Source organism: Plectrocnemia conspersa, unplaced genomic scaffold (assembly GCF_051122295.1).
Source record: "Plectrocnemia conspersa isolate PC_06_02 unplaced genomic scaffold, ASM5112229v1 ptg000011l, whole genome shotgun sequence".
Classification (NCBI taxonomy): Eukaryota; Metazoa; Arthropoda; class Insecta; order Trichoptera; family Polycentropodidae; genus Plectrocnemia; species Plectrocnemia conspersa.
Window position 1 is genome coordinate 18,399,065 of NW_028277175.1, and position 23,681 is coordinate 18,422,745.

The 23,681-nt window shown below is 29.2% G+C and overlaps 1 protein-coding gene across 2 annotated transcripts in view; it reads left to right on the forward strand.

Annotated features, from left to right (window-relative positions):
- Positions 1-20,497: 20,497 nt before the first annotated feature.
- LOC148229778 (disks large homolog 1-like) overlaps positions 20,498-23,681 on the forward strand; it is a 161,958-nt gene continuing 158,774 nt past the window's right edge. The window contains exon 1 of one of the 2 annotated variants that reach the window (XM_088197859.1): positions 20,498-20,713. The gene's annotated coding sequence lies outside the window, so the exon portion shown is untranslated. The remainder of the gene's footprint in view (positions 20,714-23,681) is intronic. The other variant, XM_088197860.1, reaches the window with a different exon arrangement.

The window sequence follows — 23,681 nt, forward strand, 5'->3', positions numbered from 1 at the left end:
AAACTCGTATGCAAGTTCATAGATCCCACATAAACAAAGAGTTGTAATGTTTATCAATATAAATGCTGACGAACAAAGGACATTCCCCTATTTATATAAGTATGTTAATTAGTAGTAAGAAAGGGGTTTCCCGTCGTCTTAGTCCATAAAAAGACCCTCTGGATCAAAACTCGTATGCAAGTTCATTGATCCCACATAAACAAAGAGTTGTAATATATCAATATATAACACTATTATGGATTTATAATGAGGAATAAATAGACATGATATATTATTTTTTAAAGAATAGTCCTTCAGTTGTACGATTGATTGTTTTTATACATTTTTCACGCTCACGGTTAAACTACTTCTACACGATTATATTACTTATAAAAAACTTTTATTTAATTGGTATATCTAACATGGTGAATGGACTATTGCTCACATGGAAACAGGTCACGGAACATCGTTAAATAAAGGTGTTTAATTTCAATACACATTCATTGCGTACAAATTATTGAGACATTTACAAGGTGCTGACGCATTTTGAAACTTATAATTACATAAATAATCAAATAATTCAGGATTTGTTTATGTTTGACGCAGTTCAAGCGACTTGAACACATGCGGGCAAGTATTATCTAATTATAGATATGCCAAATCACGATAACGAGGGCACTAAAGGCCAGCTTAAACCGCCCACACACGATCAGTTAAAACTACCAGTTTTGACTGAACAGTTTAAACTGACAGTGTCTATATACGTTCAAATTTAAATGACAGTTACGTAATTTATTTACAAGATGTCATCAGACAACGATGCATAAGCCGTACTTGATCTATTATTAGTTTTGAAGAATATAAAAAACAAAACTAAGTTATGGTTAAAAAAACGGTAAAAAAAGATCAGTATTCTGTTATTTTATTTTAAATCAGTAAGAGATATAACATACCAAAATTTATTTGCGAACAGAGGCGGAGATGCATGCCTTTCACTCTAATGGTGTCAGAACTTTTAAAAAAGCTGGAGTACTGTGAAAACTCTTCTATATTGTGTTAATTAGAGATGAGTGACTTTAGGGCCAAAAACAGTAGTTTACCACTTTTGGGGTAGTCGTGATTAATACATCATTGGCGAGCTTATTAAAGTAATTACCTTTTCCTACTAGATGACCTTGTGTCTTTAACAATATTTCGTGGTATTGCGATAAGCATATCATAATATAAAATACATTCGATTTGATATATTGCTGATTTAATATTTAATATAAATATGTTTGATTTATTACTTTAAAATTTAAAATTTATATATTCTAGAATATCTTTGATTTATATTATTCGATTAAAAGTGCGTATGATAATATTTGAAATGTGTGTATATATTTATATTTTTGGTGAAAAGCTTGATTGGCACTGAGTAAATATTACATGAATATACAATATATATATGTATGTTCTCATACGCATGAGTATTAGACCTTAAAATTTATAAAGTATGTTTTTCTCAACCATATTTATTTTAAAAATCGTAAATAAAATCTTATGTAAGTTATTAATAATTACGTGCATACGTGTATATCTAAAAAAGCAATACACCTACTAGTGTTTCCTGAACCAATAAAATTACATTTACAAAAAATAAGCATGTAATGGAATTCAACACAGTTTACTTCAGTAAAAATATTTATTCAATACTTGGCAAAAACGTGCTTTTAAAAATACGTCGTCGGGTATTTTTAGAGCGCGTTTCATATTTTTAAAACACGCCTCGGTCCCGAATTAATTTTGGACATGTACGTCGAACACCGTCATAAATTAATTGTAATAACTCGAGTTACGCAGATCGGCTGCGAGGCATACGCGCGCAGCATTAATCATACGGATAAATCACCCAAGCGACATTAATGGACCATACCAATGGCCCAAAGTGAAAAGAACCAACAAACGACAAGATGGATGAAGTGACTTTGACCAAGAGAGCTTTGTATCCCTCTCGTAATAAAATAAAACACTATTTACGATTCGCGAACGATTGGTACGGAATACGAAAAAGCTCGTTTCTGAGTACACTTAACATTTGAGTAATAAGAATACGGTTTTTACAAGAAATATAGTTATTTTTGAAACGGATTCGTTAAAAGTGGCTGCGTCATGAAAATATTAGAGCCGATATATGATAAGCTATCTTGAATGCTTTTATAGAACCAAAACTCAGATCTAATCTCTTTTCATATGGACCGCTACGATAAATATCATAGCATAGGATTTCATCATAATTTGGGAAAATGTGAAAAGCAGTTACAAGGAACTGAATCATAATGATCACAATGTATGATCGTTTGACTGAATAAATAACTATCGCTTACACTTTTCGGATCATTACCAAAACATCTATTTAACTATCACAGTTTAAGATTTATTGTAAAAAATATGATTGTTAATTATTTTTCTACTTAGAAAAATATACAAATAAATTATGAGTATTTTATTTATTGTAGCGTAATATTATACCCTGATATTTAACCTAGCATAATTTATTCACCACATTTTTTATTGACGAAGTATGCCGAAGAAATATTTTTTATAGAAAATAATTTTATAATGTTAGCTTTGATTACAAAATTATGATTTAATTATAATTATTTTTCTCGGTGAAATATTATACATAAAAATAATATTTAAATTTGTGATAATAAATCAAATCAGAATTAGATGTGAAATACATATCGACACATGGGTAATGCTACTAAGGTTATTAAAAAGTAATGATATTAATAATAACATATGTCATGAAAATTTAAAATATACCAAAGCTCTAGAATGGACTGATTAGATAATATAGTGTTTATCTTTCAACGCTTGTTTATATTTTTGTTATTTTCTCATAATTTAGAAAACCACTAAAATCCTACAGTTCCGATATTTTCAATAATAAAAAAAATATACTTTGCGTTCAAAAAAATCTTTGATGAAAAAAATTATTAACGAACAGTTTAGCTAAATAAAAATTAAGCGTTAAATACCCTGGCTTATAACTAATTACAAAAAATAAATTCTTAATTCATAACCGATTAATCACACTACCTTAATGTAGTAGTAACACTAGCAAGATTGCAAGTCATCCAAAATAAAACTATATGAATATTATATAATACAGCATATTAAACTAATTTACAAAAAATCCAACATATCTTTCAACTACCAACAATGAAATAACATCATTTTCATACCAAAAAATAAAATCATAGAACTATTCACGTAAACATATATAAAATCTAATCTTATTAATACGAGAGTACGATAGAAACAATATAATATATAAATATAAGCACATATTGCTTAAGATCACATTTAAGTGGTTCTAGATTCTTAGCTTAATATACGTAAATAAGCATTTAAACCATTGTTTTTCTTCCTCTTACATTGTAAAAGGTTTTTAGTTGTTTATTTGTAAACTGTAACCACTATATTTTTTTATAAATATATTGTAGTATTTATTAATGATTATATATCGATAATAAATATATTATATGTTATAAAATATTTGTATTTTATTTACAAGCTAGTGATAAATAAAAGTAGTCTTTTTATATTTATTAACCATAAAAATATTTAAATTATCCCAAATATATTTTTAGCAAAATAATAACGATATAATAATAAATTAATAAACAACGATTTAAGTTAAGTAAGAATTCCAAACAATGAACATCTAGAGTGCTTTAAAATTAACATCTCATCGCACCCGATTTGAATCTTCTCTCAGAGAGGAGACTCAAAGCTTTGTATTCACTTCTGACTCTACAATTACACGTGTTTAATCATAGAGCCAGCAAGTTAACGGAGCATCTAAGACAAACCAAAGCCGAGTCATTCTTGTGTTTGGTATGTTAGACCAATTTCTATAAATTAGATTAATACTGAAAATTAATTAGTGTTCTTATTCTGACATTTTAACTTGTTTTATTATTAAACTCATACGATTGTAACGTGTATTGTACATATATCTTTGTATATTTTATCAATTTATATCTGCTAATAACTAATTGTGAAATTCAACAACAAAAATATAAAATATACAAAAAATAATAATAAAGCTCTTTATACCCTTAAAACAATTTTATTCTAAGGATTCTGTAAAATAATTCGTCAACCTTACTCATTGATTTACATATAGTTATTAAAATAAAAATAATAAACAGGAGTGCACACCTAGATTATCCGACTACTACAGTTTTAAAAATGTGGACATGCAGATCATTCGATTGCTCGCTCTCTGATTGCTCGGCCTAGAATCGAAACCATTCAATTTTATGCTCTAATTGAAATCAACTTTAATTTCTTAATCCGATTAACTTCAATATTGGCGTATTCGTTTATCTGGTGCCGATCAAACGATTTGACACAAAAAAAACTTTTGACCTATTCTCTTTGCTTGCTGTAGGCTTAGTAACTATACAAAGGGAGTCGTTCCTTTGCGCAACTTTTCAATTATTATCCGAATTGCGTATTTCCACTCTCGATTTGCGTTTGTGTTTTTAGCAATCGGCGCTGGGTAATGGATTGCTGCCGCTTTCCAGCGGAAACTTTCCAGAGACGCGATGTCAATTCAGATAAATTGAGTACAAATTAGAGTCTCGCAGATTGTGGCACAACAATGGCTAAGGAAGATGGTTTGCACTAGAAAGCGGGCCATTGTTAAAACTTTTCATGCAACATGAGAAGCTATTAAATAAATTGTGTGCGAAGACATGGGGACACGGGGAGGAACATTAAAATAATTCATCGACATCGCGGGAATTGCCGAAATGTAAGCTGGCTCCATGAAGCGCCGAAAACATTTAACATAATGGTTTGTTCGCAGCGAAAGTGGAAATGTTTGTATGTACTCAAGCAAGCAATCAAGATACGTTTTTATCCACCGAGCAATTAAAACGACCGTTAGTAACACTAGACTTATTTCATAAATCAAGAACTACAGGATGTCAAGAAAACAACCATTGACATAGCTTGTCGTTCAGGAATCGACAGCTGTCCCATATATGTATTTTTTTAAGAGAAACTCGCGATGTGATAAAAGCAAACAATTAAGAAGGACAGTTATATATACGATACTTTGGAGCTGATTTAAGACATTAAATGTTCTTAGAAATGAAACATATACAAGCATGAATCAATCAGTGGCTCAAGAAGACTTTATCACACCAAAACGTCGGACCAAAAACTATTGTATTACAAATTTAGAGAAATGAATTTTATTCTAATTATATATGGTTTCTTTAAATGTTATAAACTGTGGGAGATCCAACCAACTGCACTGGTAACTCTGAGGTAACTCAAACGTCTATTATAAATTATGGAAAAACATAACTAACTCGCCAGATAATAGCGAAGATAACTAAATGCTAAAACAATTGCGAAATCATTTTAAAATTCTAATGATTACCCAAGCTAACGCATCTGTCCTATTAACTACTCGAAAACACACAATGCGTCTATTTCTGGCCAAAACCGCTATTGTGATTCACTTCGAAAATTTTGCCTCGCAGTTTTACTTCAAGGCGTAAACATATTTTGTTGGTGGAATCATCAAGCAATGCAATTGACCCACCAACATCCGCATCTGTAATTCACCAGAAATGTCTTGAGTCATGAATATAAAAGATGTGACACTTTATCACATTGCAGATAATTAGGCGATTCGAGACAAGAGACGCTCAGAGACGAGCTCAGACAGACAAACGTCCAGAGAATATCACGATGACAGTCCCAGCTTCACACTTAGTTTACGGAACACAACTTGATACTAGTTCTCTATTGTTGTAAAATAAACCGAATAAAAAACAAACTGTTTTCTGGCTTCTATTTTGATTTTCAGCCTCAAAATCCGAAAATACTGTAATTATACAGAATTTACGGCGCTCAAAAAGTTTTTTTTTAAAAAGTATTATATCCTTAATTTTTTTAAGGATTTCAATTAATCATAAATAATTAAAAACTGGTAAATTTGCAAATTTCTATATATATATATATACATATATAAAAATTATGTTTATGATAGTTACTAAATTATTTAAATAATTACTGTGTTATTAATGGATGAATCTGTAATTTATATAATAGATACTATAATAATTAGTAGATATACATCAAAACTTATAATTACATGACAAATTTGCATTCACTAGTATACATAGATTTGAATCAAAAGCACTTCATATTAAATACTTATCCTTTCCCACAAATAGCACAAACAAACATACCCATAAATATACACACACGAGCCCAAATATCATAACATAATATATTAAACGATTTCACTGAAATCTGATATTATTAAAATTTTGGCAATTTCAATACTTTTATTGCTATGTAAATTTCAACCAGAAACCTACACAAAACATCCACGCGAACTTGTTGCTTTGTACATAAAACACCCACACATTAAAACATATCGAAATTCTACAATAAATATTTTCCTTCGTAAAAAAAACATATAGTTTTACTTTCGTGTATGCAGGTAATCCACATAAAGTTGCGCAAAGAACGTTTCAAAACTAAGCCGTACGAAGTTTAATCCCTTAAACCGTTATTTGCGACGCTCAACCCGCTGTCCACTATAAATTCCTGAGGCCCTACAAAACTACACAAATTGCCGCACAAAGTCCTAAAGTAACAGCTAAGGAAATAAAACCCTTGATTCTTTGCCTATTGCGTAGCTAAAACTACTAAGTGACAGTTTCGGGCGAGTGTTTATGCTAGAAATAGCGGTCGTCGTTTAGGTTGACCCACTGGACTTTAATTTTGTGTCTGATTGAAAATATGGTACATTTATATTATTTTTAATAGCAGATTATATCTGTTAACTATTAAATTTGTATGTATAAAAGACTTGGTAATAATATATTATTTTTCGTTATGTTTTTCTTTATAAACTAAAATATTAGATTTACAAATACCATGATTGAACGAGTGACCGCTTTGAAGATCAAAGTAAATCTGCAAAAGTAATATTAAACGTTTCATTCAATATCATATTCAGAGGAAAACATTCCACTGAGACTGCATTACAAGTAGTGATAAATGATTGGTTGTTGGTCAAGGATACAGACAAAATCATTGGAGCATTTTTCTTGGATTTAAAGAGAACTTTCGAAACAATAGACAGAATAATAATGTTGAAGAAATAGAAGAATATCGGTATAAGTGAAATAGTTTTAAGATGGTTTAATAAAATTATTTAAATAAAAACTATGAACTAAGCATATTTTAAAGAAAAAGAATATCTCACGGTGTACCACATGATCTAAATTGGGACCATTGTTATTTATATTATATATTAATGATAAAGTTAATAATGTAAAAAAATGGAAAATACATCTGTTTGCGGACGACACATAAATAGTTGATAATATAAAATATTTAGGAGTAATTGTAGATACAAAATTAAATTTTAAGGAAAATTATAATTACATATTAAAAAAATTAGTAGAAAAATAGATATATTATCCGGAATGAAAAATATGTAAAGTATGCTAATACATTTTTTTTTAAATAATAGTATTGTGCGACAATTTAAGACATGTTTAATAAATTTGATAGACAAATGTTGCAAAAATTACAAAATAGGAAAGTGAGAGTAGTCTTAAATAAAAAATGATTTACTAGTTGTATAAGTATGATTGAAAGATTGGAATGCTGTAATGTTTAAGAAATATTAAATATAAATGTTTTAGTATTTATATATAAGTTAAGAAGTTAATTAAATATTTAATAATAAATGAAGATGTACATATATTTAATACTAGGATATTTAGGTATAAAAAACGAGTACGGATAGAGGCATAGCATTTATAATTCGTTTAAATTTTTATGTATCCTCGTATTTTATAAATTATTTAATAGTATTTATTATTCAACGTTATATTTTAAATTTTCATATAAACAGAATTCATAACGAAGGAAATGATTGTATACATTTAGATAAATTATTTATATGTTGTTGTTTAAACGTCAAGGTCTCTTTTTATACATATTTATTAATTAACTATATACGGACTTAAAAATATTAGCGAATCAGGATAAACAATAATAATAATCGTTAGTTGTAGCTGTAGTGGATCTTTATATTTTAAAAAAATTATGATAAAAATGGACTAAATTATAATTATTATTCACAGTATTATCATGAATGTTTTTACTTCAATTATTTTGGAAATTGTCTATATTAATTATTTTTGTAATAAATTCACTTTTTTTTGTAAAAAAATATTTGTTTATTGAAATTTTATTACTATTACCATTTAAATCGAGAATCACTAAAGAAGTATATACCTAGTACATATGTATACTTAGTTTGGAAGTTCTCCTTTGTTAAGATTGAATGCTAGCACAGTTATAGCTCTTGGTTGCAGCGCACATTAAGTCTTCCATAATAATATGCTTATTAATATAATTTTCTTATAAAGTTTCGGAACGAATTCGAATGCAAAGCTAAGTTTCCGCGTCGTTGCAGTGATTTATCCGAAGCGGCATGTTTCGTCCAAGTTTCCGCGAGCGGACACTCTCTCTTTCTCTCTTGTAGATGGATCGCGACGAAAAACTTTAGAAATTTATAGTTGAGGCATACATTAAAGCCCGGCTGGGAAATTCGCGATGAGCCGAGGCGTGCGAACATCACAAAAGAACGTGCGGCCCAACTTTGATCGGTGCGGAGAAATTTGCCCCGAGTTTGTTGAGAGAGACACGTCTCTAACGTTATCTCTGCACACCTTTTCCTTATCTGTTGGTACCTACGAGGTTTTGTTTGCGATATATATTATGTGCGTACAGTCACGCCCGGTTATCTGGGACCGCTTTGTCCGCAGATTTTAGGCGTTTTGCTAATTAGAAGAGCTCGGCTGGGCCAATTACTCAGGACGACTCCGCACGTACAACTTGCGCGGTCTGAACGAGTAAATTGAGACGTTCAGATTCTCCGCAAAGCGAATAGGATCGCGTGAAATGCCTTAATGACGTGATTAAGAATTAGCATAAAAACATTGTGGTGTTTTTGTTTTTCATATTTGTAGAAGCACACAGCGATGAAGTATATATACTTTTTAGGATTGCACTATATTCAATATTTCAACTCACTCAGTGAATGAAGCATGAAATTCTGGGTTCATTTCAAAAAAATAATCAGCCATCCCCTTTAAAATTAAAAAGTGTAATGCCCGCGTAGCGCGATAAATCAATGAATTGTCTACAAAGAAAATGTCAAGGTGTAATTTGTCTCTAAGAATTTAAATATACTCTTCTATATATATATATAGAGATATTACATTAAGAAAGTATGTATACAGGAGTCTTTAGTCTTACATTTTATGCTTTTTACTTGATGAAATTATTATTTAATTAATCACGCAGTAAAAAGGAAATTTATTTCCTAATAAAAATATAATAGTGCTTGACGTAATTTGCCTTATTTATTATTGAGCTTAATTTGCGATAGGGCTTAAAATTGCAATCTAAAAACATTATACAAATTTTGTCTATTATCTTAGCTTTTCTTATTTTAAAGCTAATCATTAACAAAATTGTCATGGAAATTACGTTTTATATATTATACTTTATATTTAAATGTAAGTCTATTATCTTATTTAGCCGATATCTCTATTGTTTCAATTCGGAAAGTTATACATATTAATGAATATTTTTTCAATTATTTCTTGTTTTTTTAAAGCGTCTAATATGATTAATATTTTTTGTTGTAACATTATTTTTTTATATGTATATGTAAATATTAATTTAATTACGTTTGCGTCATTGCGTGCTCTTTTTCAGCCTCCCAATATTATTTACGGATTTTCTTATTCGATGGTCCTAATCCTCCAGGTTACATAAAATGTCTTTGCGGTTGACCGGTCGATTGACATATTAACCAGCCATATTATATAAGCTATGGCTTTATCAAGAAAAATGTACAAAATAATTCAGAATATATTTTTTTGCAAGTAGATTTCTATAGATATAATATGTCTATAGAATCAGTATATTTTTATTTGCTTAAAAATAAATGTTTCGGGGACTATGGTTTATTTCTTAGTAAAATTAAGTAAGATATTTATGTAAAAAATGGTCAGTTTATTATTGCATCACATTTTTTAAAACATGTATCGATACTATTCGCTTATAAAAGCTTTAGGATTTTCATTTTACTAGAGTTGCAATTCTTATGCTCGAATAACTTTATTAATAATACAATGATTAGGATTATAGAAAGTTTTCAATTGTAATTTTATTATTGTTTTTAAACATTTTTTGGCAAAAATTTTAATTTTTTTTCACTAGTTTCACATTTGTAAGATATGAATAAAAAAAAATATATATTTTTTTTGTTTTTTAAATTGTAACAATATAAATTGTTATTGGGGTTCTTATTCTTTAAGCTCAGTAAATTGTCGTAACCAAAAATGATCATTCATCCACAATTGAGATAAACAAACAATATACTATGGGACCACACAAAAGCCTTCGTTACGACTAGTAAAAAGGGTTTCACATAAATAACACGCAGGTGTTCATTGAAAGAATATTTATTTATGAAACAATATACCACCGAAAGACAAAAAGCACCATAAAGACACAATATTCCCGATGCACAATTCGACCTCGAAAGATGTCCATCAAGTAAATGTCACTTTCTAAAGGTGTATACATATATATTTGTTCTAAGAAACGAGTGCAGAAATTGTCTGGACAATCACTACATGATGTGATACGCTTTGCAAATTTTAGCACTTAATTTTTTTCAAGATTAAAAAATCCTAAATATTATTTATAGCACAAAACTCAGTTAAATACATACTTGGTATCATAGTCGTTTAAATATAATCCTAAAAATGCAATTAAAAATTATTTTTTAATATTTTGCGACACAGTTAAGCATGGATGTATTTTTTTTAAATCAAGATAGTTATACTGCTTTAAATTTTTACGACAGGTAACTTGTAATTAAAATCGAGTTATATTTTATTTTTGACAAATATTATTGTACAATGTAATTAAATATGTAATTATCAGAGCGGGCCGCAATCTTTAAATTTCATTTACTTAATTTTGGAATCACGTCCACGTCGGGCTTCCACAGTTAACAAGGAAACATCGTTACTCGGTCGTTGAACGTCAAACAAACAAAAGGTATCCGAGTAGAAACACTGACGAATTCGGAATCGTTTTAACGTTATTTACTTAACGAGATGTGACATTCGTGCGTCGAATTACTCAGCGTACCGTACCCGTCAACCAGATTCGTAGACACAGCGTTTCGGAAATCGTCTCGATTAACCCTTTGAGTGGGTTAAGGACGTATTAATTTAGCCTCGGTCAATACAAATATCTCATCACGGAGCTTTGAAATATCTATATCGCCGTCTCTCTTCCGCTTTGAAGCCGACGGCGACTTGTGTAACTTGGGTTTCCGTCATCTTTGATGTTCTTGACGTTTGAGCACAAAAGGCGGCGATTAAAATTAAAGGCCCACGGACCGTCCCCGACGGGCCCCATGGGAAAGTCGCACCTGTTCGCGCGCCCTGACCCGAAAATGGCTTTATCACGTCTGACGGGACTCGAAGAAAAATAACGCAAATCTTTTCCAGGAAGGTTTTTTTCAAACGACTATTTAAAGCGGTAGGGTTGGCGTCTTTACATTGCAAAATATAAAATTTCACTTATTAAGTAAAATATTTTATTTGTGTGTATGTATCAAATGCGTTTTATATCAAGTGACTTATAATTCATTTTTAAGCTAAACATTTAGTTAACCCTTATGTTGACAATAAGGTGAGCAGATTTTCAAATATTTAATTAGGGACGCAAAACTTTCAAGACATCTTTTACTAAATATAAATTATTTTATTAATTAAAAATCCATTAAAAAATTGCCAAATGCAAAACTACTAATTTATTATCATGTTCTACTAAGCGTACTGCGTAACTGCTACTGTTATTCTGTGATTCGTGTATGACAGCATCTTAAAAATAATAGGTGAGGGATGAAAAATTACTTTTTACTCCGTAATTAATTAAACGGACGACACATTATTGTATTGCATAGGTAATAATATTATATTAAAGAAGTTGTATATAATTTAAATAATGAATTAAGTATAATACAAACATGGTTTAAAAAAATGTACTTAAACTAAATTAAATGTATGTTTATTAATTATAAAAATATGTTAGATAATATTGTAGAAATAGTTGATAATATAACATATTTAGGAGTAATTGTGATACAAAATTAAAAAATAAAATTTGCAAAATATTTTAAATGTGATTTTTAATTGTGGGAAAAATAATCTACCTTTCAGATGTACGCAAGAACATAATTTTTTTTTTTAAATCTTATAGAATTAATAAGCCTATACAATATGACGATTGCGAGACACTAATCATTAGAAGGAGTCTGTTTCTTATTTTTCCAATAACATTTAAGTTGAATTTATCTGACTTTTAGGGAATATGTGCGAAAGGAAATTATTTCCAGAGTTAAATAATCGAAATACTTTTATTTAATGCTTGACTGAGCATCTGATGTATCGTATCGTGAACAAATGTGGCAATTTATCGATATGTATAATGACAAGTTTATTACTATTGAAGAAAGCTTATAGATTTCATAGCGACTAAGGAGAAAACAGTTAGCGGTTTAGCTAATGAAATTTTCAAAAAATCAGAAAAAGATAGACTAGATATTTCAAACACTTTATGTCTATTGTTTATAATAGTGTACAAGCCATAATTAATCAGAAAAATAAATAATCCATGTATGTTCCCTGTGTGGCTCATAGCCTTAATTTGGTTTGTAAAAATACCGCTTCTTAAAATGCTAGTATAATTATATCTATACGTTTTTTACACGATGCATCTCAAGAGCAAATATCATCAATGAATCGGATTCTCAATTATCATTAGTGTATAACGTGTTAATAGATTCTTACAAAGTGTCAAAAAAAAGTCTATTGAAACAAATAAAGTTTAATTTTCTGTGTATCTGCATGGAATTTAATATTGTAAGATGCTGATTATGAGAGTAAACTAAGCTTTGCAAACAAAAACAATGATTATAATTAAAGCTCCACGTTTAATACAAGGATTATTAAATTCCTTACAGCAAATAAGAGACACGTGGTGCAACTTTGATGGAGTTTTGAAAAAACTGTGGAGAATCTCATCATATTTCTAATTTTTAATAGAAAAAAATTAATATCAATGAATGCAGATAATTTATATAAAACAGTTTCAAATATTCTAACAATATTAATTTTAATCAAAAATAATTAGTTTTAAAAATCAGGCAATGGCATAAATTCTAGATTTCAATACAGCTATAAGTTTTGATATGTTAAGAATAATACAATGTAATTCATTTATATCAAAATTTTAGCTTCAGATTAAGCGTCACGCATAAGAAAGATAATAATAAAATATCTAGTCTATTTTTCTTAGTAAAGATCAGTAAAATCATTTAAAAACGATATAAAAAGGTCTTCAATTTGATTTGTCCAAATTGTCCAAAAAATAGTTGGGCGTGTCTAATAGATATAGCAAAAATTCAATGAGGTGAATGCGAAACCCTGAAACACTCGACGAACCTTCACGCGTGTTTGATCCTTTGAAAATTTAATTCTGAACGAATTCTTCACACGCATACCCGATTCGCATCGGCACCGGCATTCAAGATTTTTACGGCACTGCCTTTCAATAAATTCGAACCGTTTCGAATAAATCGATCCCATTAAAAAAATTAACAAAGAAAACGACCGAAAAGGTCGAACGAAAGGCGCCGTTTGAGCTACAGCACGATATTTAAAATCGACAAACTTAATTATATTGCTACTCAGCAATTTTCAAAAGGGTCTCTTTGTCAGAAAGTTATAAAATGATTAGTCGATTTAATATATTGCCAGTATGTAAGTGAATGTTTTAAAGGTTCAAAATTTTAAACAACAAACACAAACGCTACAGTGGTGGTACCAATTAATTGATAACAATCCTAACTTGTCAACAAGACAATTGGCGTTGAGCACAGCTGTTTTAAATTCATTTTAAGCTGACTGGTTGCTCTGGATTTAATTAAATTAATAATAATTGTATAGCAAGAAATATACACTTTTGGTATAACAATTGCTACAAATAAATATGTAGTAGATTTCTCAAACTTATTTTATTACTATGTATTTATCTCAATGGATTTAGTAAGTGCTTATGCTAATACATGTTTAAATTAGTTCTGAACTAATTAAGTTCATCTATTGCAGTACGCCAATCGATAAAATATTTTTTGAATTAAGTTTATCAAGCAAAGGTTGATCTTCAACAAAAAGGAACTTCATTGTACTTTCAATACACGACACTGTTTTGGCTGTATCATAGGCATGAACTTAAACAAGTTATTGATAAATATAAGCAGCAGTTTTGCCTATCGTACATAAACTAATTATTATATAAATTTTGCGCTTGACTGGATTAGATATTGACACAGTTATTTAAAGCATACACTGCAAGCACAGTGGTGTTGCGACTTTGGCTGAAGTAAAAAATCGCCACAATTTTTACTATACTTGTGTCTTTACTTTCTGAATATCCCTCGCCTATGTTATCGTTTTTATATGACTCTCGTATGGAGAACTTTCAACAAATACCCTCATTCTATCTAGATTCAGCATCTTGTCACCCGACCTAATTCCTTCGATATCGTTCCGCGAGTAAATCGCAGTCTTCGGTAGTTTCCACGATCCTTTAACAGCAAAATTGCCATGTACCGTCATCACGTAAACTGCGCGTTTCACGCAACAATGCGACGACGTAACATGAAACGTATGCTATAAAGCGGAAACTAACTAGCGCGCACGATCCGGACCCGAACGATAATACCCCAAGATGAGGAAAAATCCGGGAGGTTGCTAATTTTGGAATGTGCCCAGATTTACATATTTCCTTTTAGCGAAATGGGTAGGTAATGCGAGACCGTGGGATTCGTATCTGTGATCGTCCGACGTTACGTAAGATATTCAGGATGAAAGCTGACGCCATCCTTCAATGTTGTTTTTGAAAAATCTCGATCTGTTTCATACGAAATTTATAAACATTTGGGTATCCAAAAACAGTTGTTGGAAAAGTTTCTAAAAATAATTTTCTAGTCTTTTGGATATATATTGTTAGGAGAAAGTATTTAAATACACCAGAAACATCTAAGGAACCGAAAGAAGATAAATATCTGTACAAATTAAAACATAAGACAAAAGAAATAAAATTTGATACATTACTACACAACTGTATAATCTATAGTCTATTTATTTTCAAGAGTCAGTGCGCAAGAACATTGTTTAACGCGTAATCAAAATGTGCTCTTAAATTTCTGCCTTGTGCTTGGTCGTTCTCAATGAAACGATTGATCTTACGGCGAACGACCAATCACAGGGCAGAAATTTAAAAGCATGTTATGATTACGCGTTAAACAATGTTCTTGCGCACTGACTCTTGAAAATAAATAGACTATAGAGTAGTAGTTACTTAAATAGATTACCGCGGTATATCAAGTAAATAATAAGGGTACCGAAGAAAAATGTCATTGTTTATTATAGTCCTTTATGATCATCATTTTTTCTTCGGCTGTCGAGTTAGTAACACCTTTTTAGTATTTTATTGATTATTTATTTTATCAAATGTCACAAAAAAAACAATGCACCAATTGTAGTGAAAAACATTTTCGATGTTCATGGTGGTGGGATAAATATTCATCAGTGATTTTCATACATTCTGATACCCATAGTCGAGCGTGTAGGAACAATTAAAAAATTATATTAATTTAAATAGGTTTAGTTATAATACATACATGAAACTATCATAATGCCGCTAAAGCAAAGTGTTTTAGCATTTTGAGTTCACTTTATCTTACAATGATATTTTGATTCAGATTTTATTATGCATAAAATTTACGAGTCGAAACACATTTTATATATTACATAATACATATTTTGCTTTTTACTTTAACATAAATGTTACACCGTCTTTAATAATAATTTAAAAATACAATATTTAATAGCATATACAATTAATTAAAAGGCCTTTTGGTCGCAATCTAAATTCTAAGTTAATTATTACCATTATCATTTATGTTTGTTACGACCTTCTTTATACACCACGAATATAGGGCCGTATCGCTAATCTATCATCCATCTTTCGTTATTGTCTTTTAAACGTGGCCTATTTAGTATAAACGCAAACGAAATCAAAGCATAAAACCTTCTTAATGCCGCCATTAAGACGAACGTACACAGCTTTTTCCAGAGGATTCGCGTCTTTCAACTGATGGCGACCGCTGAGATTAGGATAAGGCGGGCATCTAATAACATAAATCAACCTTTCAGCTCGAAAGGAATATTCTGCCGAGAGGATATGTGTGGATATTTGGTCCCGGGGCGCAAGCAAAGATTTTTTTTTGACGGTTAATGTAATGTTTTTTCCGCGAAGGTCCCCCGGGGCGGGAAAAAAGGGTTGGTTGGCCTGGAAAATGTCCTGCGACCGGAGCCAGACTATTTATCAAAAGATGTGAGGGCTTTCGTTCAGAAACTGGACGCGATCCAACATCGTCGTCGAGATCAAAAGTGAATAATTCGACGCCGTTCTAGCCCGTGAAACATATTGCATTCTTTGAGAACATCCATCAAGCCATTATGCAGTGTTGTGGGCGGGCGGGTAAGGTACTTCTTGATGTACTACACCTATTGTGATGTTTTCACAGGGTGTTCATAAAATGGAGGCTATATCTAGAAAGACGCGACAATGCAAGTTGAAAATATATTGAACGAAGCAAGACATACGACAATTTTAAAAATAGCAATATACCCCTGTGTTATAAAAGCAATATTTCATATTCCACACAGCAATAAAAAATAAATATAGAACTCGAGGACTTGCTTTAAATATTTTCCAACTATGAAATTTATTTTACCAAGTTGAAGTCAATTGGAAGAGCGTATCATATTAAAACAATCAAAACTCATTTTTCGATTGACATGTATGTAAATCGAAAAATTTAAGTGTAAATTTGCTAACTTCAATAAAAACTCATAGGCAGGATATACATTTTATTTTTGGTTTTCTTCACGTTGGCTTAATAATGATTTTATTTACCTAAATACTAAATATATATATTGAAAAGTTCGTGAAAAAAGCAAATAATTGTACCAGAAAATTATTTGTAAGGCAGATTTAAGATATAATTCAGTTATTTAATTTCTATAAAGATATTTCAAAGTATCTTTAATCTGGATATGTCATCAAAATCATCAAAACTTTTTGTAAGTTTTATGATCAGGAAAATATTATTCAAGTAAGTTTATATGTTTTTGGAAAATCAAAAAAATATCAATATTTTTAATACAAAAATAATGAGATATTTAATACTTTAAGCCTATATTTAGTTTCAGGTCTCGCACTGTGACTGTTAGGGTATCGTGTAACATTCCAGCTATAAATTAGCGTCAGGATTCGGATCATTTTGCCTTCCGCAATCAGCCAAGCTTCGGTGAATGATAATTTGTTTTAATTAATAATAAGTTTGCTTCGTCGTCGCTTTAGACACTTACAAATGTTTGGTTTTACCGGGGAAAAACAGCAAATCGAGCCGTTCTTCAAGCATTTCCACCACAGCCGAATATCCAGACCTAGGACCAGAACTCGAGACAAACATATAAATCTCTGCCCGTCGAGAATGCGAACGAACCGCACAGAAAGCAAAACTGGAACAACCCGAGCCAAACTAACGTATTCTTAACGAATTGAGCGTTCGTTCTTGGCGGTAGCTGAACGATGTTTCGTGACGTTTTTTTTTGCCCTTCGATATGATTGAGGTTGCTGCTGATTGAGATTAATGATGTAGAAAATAAATAATATGATTTGTTATCGTATGATACGTATACTACCATATTTTCTTATCTATACACTATACTTCATAAGTCAACAAAAAATCATGACATAAGCATAAAATATTCTAAAAAATATTAGATACGTCCAATATTTATATTTTATATTTTCATACAAGGAAAATAAATTCTAATTTATTATTGTTATATTATTTTATTATTATAATATAATATAAATACAGTTTTCAACTTTTCTTGAACTGTTCAACTTAATAGTCATATATATTATACTCATAAGATTAAAAATTATTTGTAGGTTTACTACTTAATAATATATTAAATAAAACAGACTTTAATACATTATTAAATTACTATCAGAAAAGCATATTTCAACTACAATATCACAATAATAATACTTAAAACACAAGTTTTTATTAGTTTATTGACACAGTTGCTACATTTATCAATAGTGAATGTTGTGAATTGCTTAGCGACTAAACGCAATCATATCTGAGTGATCAGACGAATAGTTTATGTACTGCGCATTTTACCTCAGCATGTGGTCATATGGGCCGGTGGAAAATTAATCCGTACACAACCTAAACAAAATATTCTTAAAACTCTTTTACTCTTAATGGGATCTTGGGATTAATCCAATGTTTTTAATTAAAATCATTTTATTGATTCAGATATTTTATTTAAAATGTGCATTTTTATTAGAAATAATAATTTAATTTGTTGTGGTTGTAGTTATCAATATTTATAATAATATGTTTTTATATGAATATGTGTTTAATAGTGTGGAGTACAAGTGTTTAGTTAAGTCACCAAAAAACAAATTCTTTCTGAGTTTTAAAATCTATACCAAATGTGTAAAATCCATACCATAAGTGTCAACTATCGAAATCAGTATACTTGAAACTAAGTTGTGCGTGCATTCGGCCAGGCACTAAAAGGCCAGGCATAAAGACTATTATGGGCCGAATTATATTTGTCACAATTGCAATAGCGATTGTATTACCAATCTCTTTAATTTTTTTGCGCTGTTTAAATACTATTGTTTTTTAATGCGGTGTTTTAGTTCATACATTTAATGGATTTGTAGACAAAGGCACAGAGAGAAATTACATTAAATTTATATTATTTAAGGAAAACTATATTGTTTAATCCATTTATTTTGACCAAAACATGACACTTTATCCATAATAAAATATAAGTGAGTTGAGCTGCGCCGTCATTTAAGGTTTAAGTATGTGCTATGTAAAAATATTAAATTTAAATTTAAGCATTTTTGTATTGACTCCGCCTGCGTATGGATTGTATCTTCTGTTTAACTTCTAATTCGTTATAACTGAGTTTTCTAATGATGAGTGACACTGTGGCGCACGAAGGATCTGAAATACGTTTTGCGATCCTTATTTAATTTTTAATGGGACTACTAAATCAGAGCATACATTTATTGATTTATCAGGCACGTGTTTATATTTATAATAATTGAGTTTGCAATATTTTTACCCAGAGTTTATATTATAAACTAAAAAAATATACTGTTCTTATCGTTTTTTTTTTTGAAACTATTTTTATTTATAGGGGTACTTTGCGCTTTTGTTAGACTCCTGAGGGACATTTATCTCGGGAGCAAAAACGTCTATCGACGATATTCACTCTATCACCATTGAAAAACTTCTACGGGGACTGACCGCAATTTGTTCGCAATGGAATACTTGTATTATTATGTGCGTATTACACGATGCGAGTGTGTAAGTATTTCTTGTAGTTGTACAACTATCCAAAGATAATTACCCATTGAAATGGCTCAAAGGGATTAATGTAACAAAAACTTTTGCAGTGAAATATATTATGTAAGACGTAAACATATGTATGATAATGTATATGCGTGTGGAATGTATGTATATACCAGAAAATGACATTTTTATATTTAATAATACTTTTTAACACATAAAATAATATATCGTGATGTGGTTGAGAGCTTCTTTTAATATTTTCAATCAAATATTTAGAAACAACCCTTATCAATTACAATAAAGAAAGTGTATTTACAAACACAAAAATATGTAAATTACTTCATATGAATTCTCTCGAAGAAAATTTTTTTTTTATTAAAAATCTGATCAGTATTATTCGACAAATTTCGCAAATTGATCATATCGGCCATTTTACAAACAATAAATGCACCTTTAAACATTTAAAAAATAAAAAAATTATGGCGTATACCTGAAATAAATGGGCATTATTTTTAATTAAACATGTCAATATATCAATGTACGATTATATATATCAGGTAATTTTTGTGTTTGTTATATGTAGTACAGAGTAAAGAATAAAATACAATTTTTTAATGATTAGAAGTGAAACTTAGATCTTGAGATTTTGTTATTTCACATATTAGAAACGTATCTCATATACAATTTAATACATCTAAAGTATATTTTATTTAAATATTAAAAATAATTTAAGCACATTATGCTGCATTAAGGCTATAATGCTATAATCCAGGTTGCACCGAAATAACAGGTTGTAGGTAATTTGGCGCATGCGCAGTAGATAATCTGTGAACGAAGGCTTCGAAGGAAAACCAGCTCAGTAGACACACGACTCTGGAACGGACAGTGTGCGCTTTGGTAATTCGTTCGTATCTCGAGTTTACGTAATTCGGAAAAACTTTTCGGACGCGGACGAAGTTTTCACGCAACTTTTTTGACATTTATATATTGCAGTGAATTTGTATGTGTTGTGCTTAAAAATAATACATTTATTCTCTTGTGTGTCAACTGTCGCCGCAACTTATATTTACAAATGTGGTACGTATTACAATAAAAAAACATAATAATTTGCTTTTATATTATATCGGCGATAAAAATAAATTGTTCCGTTAACCCTTGATTTATATCGTCCGTATAAAAAGATACATAAAAGCAATGTTCTCATTGTAAAAAATCTCACGAAGCGTAATATACATACAGAGAAAGGCTGTAAATACATAAAAGGTTTTATTATTTGGGGGTTGAAATCAAATAAAAATTTATTTGTCGACAAGGGATGGTGAAGCTTTTTGCGGACGCAGCAACCCTCAAACAGACATCCATTTATCATTGTTCGTTGAAAGAGATGTGCAGCGGGATGCTCTGACACACAACCAGTCGGGAAAACCGCGGAAAATCCATTGTGCCACAAAAAATCAGTTTCGGTCCATTGTCGACCGGGTGAAGATAATTTGTCATTCTGCATCACTTATCAAATGTAAACCGCAAAGTTAAAAAACAACCATTATTATTTTTAGAAAATATAAAAATTCAAAAAACTCTTTCATCTTTTAATCAGCGACGATTTTTCTGTATTAATATCGGCAATTCTGAACACTCAAATTAATTCAAAGCGAAAGCTTTCAAAAGTCGGCAAAGTAAAGGTTATTTGATATTTTTCTTTGAGTTCAACCCAAATCATTAAAACGATTAAAAGACTTAGATTGAAGAATAATTATATACAAATAAATATATCTCTTATAAATATTTATAAATTAAGGCTAAAAAAACATACTACGAATAATGATATTTTATGAACAATTAACGATAAAATCAATATATAAATAATAAGCTGTGATATTATAGTTAGTGAGTCTTACATATATTTTATTGATAATAAATTATACTGGTGATTGGTGAAAAGTAAACATTATTAAAAATGCTTAAAATTGAAGTATATTTTATTATCTTGATTTTTTCTGTAGCAATCAAAAATCATAAGATTTTTTTATTAATGTGATAATCTACTATACAATATTTCGAATGCATGTATTTAAGTATTTTAAAATTCAGTACTAGAATACTGGTAATATTATAAAAACATACATATTGCAAATATATTTATATCTTCACTTTACATAAATGATTGAATAAAGTTAATCTTATCTATTCGATAAATATATTATAGGAAAAATCCAAATTTCATTAGATAAGCCACAGTGGCTCTTAAACATTTTTAGTTTAACATCTACGATATTTTAGTATTTTTCTTACGACGACTTATACTATAGAATATTATTGAATAACAACAAAAATTGCTACTATATTTGAAAGATCTCTAAAATACACCGCAAAAATCTCTTTACATTAAAACTACATTAAAAATTCACACAAGGTTTTCAGATTATTAGTTTTTAGTATTGTGCGTTAATTACTTAGATAAGAATTTAACACTTTACTATTCGTAAAAAATATCGCAATTAAAATTTACATTCTAAAACAACCGAGTACATTGTCTATAAATCACAAAAATGATAAATAAAATCATAATATTATAATAATATTGCATAGCTGTCAAAATTAAATAAATATATATAAGACTCATTTATACCAATGATTGCATAATCAATCAGTGAGAAAAACAAACAATTTTCTGTACAATATAAAAGTAGGTTAATTGATTAATAACGAAATGTATATTGTAGATATATTGAGTCGATAACAAAACACCAAGGTATTAAACGCCTTGAACTTAATGTTTCACTGTTAAAGATATTTTATTACTAATTGTGAATGATATATATTCATATATTATAGCTTTATTACAATTTGCAAATGATTCTCAAAGTGCGAATGGGTATTTATATTGTTAACCCTTTGTGTAACTCAACTAAATGATTCGTTGTTATAGTCGACATAAATACTCTTTATACTTTATACCAGCAATAAAACAATTATTATATTAATTTAGTTCAAAATATATCGTAATTAAAAAAGGTTTTTAATACAAAATTAAAAAATTATAACTTAATGAAAAAATATGTTTAATAAAGGCAAATTAAAATAGAGAGATCTAAATAGTTTTAGAAAAAGTTATCTTATGAGCATATTAGAGAATGTATAAAATTATATTTAGTTGTTCTTGATCTAACAAATATAATATTTAGTTGATTATATTTGCACAAAAATAATATTTGTAAAAATCTGGAATAAATCGTAGGATTATTTAAATCATAAATATTTTATTAAAATGCGTTTAATAATTTTGTATTTTTTTCTAATCATTTTTTTTTAAATAATTATATTTTTGTATACAAAAAAAAAAAAAAATTTTAATGTTTTTTTAATGTCAATTCAACTCAACGGCTTAAGGTATATTTTTGAAGGTATGTACTAATTATTTATTTCTTAGGATTCTCAGTAAAATAGCTTTGATTTTTATCTTGAGCTAAAAATAAATGGTGAAAATCTCAAAAGGTAAAGTAGGACGACTTTCGCACGTAGTCCATTTTCAATGAAATGTCAAAGGGTTAAATAAAAATAAAAACATAAGGCTGTGTTAAATATTATTGTATTAATGAATACCTACATAAATAATATTCATATTCTTTATCGTATTTTTATCTTAAGAAATATTAAGTATTATAATTATGAACAAACTCTAAATTCCTACTGCGAAATACTTCGTATAATCAATGTATTAATAATTTTAATAAATTATTCTTACGCAAATCATGCTTAATTCTTTTTTGGTAACTCATTAAATATGAGTATAAAGACGTATGTATAAGGACATTTTTTTAATATTATAAAAAAATAAAGTATAGATGTTTTAGTACGCTTTTAAAAAAGTTAATTATTTACGTTGCTTGTTATTCAATTCAATTCTTTGATACTTTAATAATGCTTTTGACGTGTCCTCCATTTATCACAAATAAAGTTTCTAACAAAAAGTAATTTTCGAAAATGTTTAAGTTTTGAGTTATTTATACAATATATTTATACAATATATATACATTATAAAATA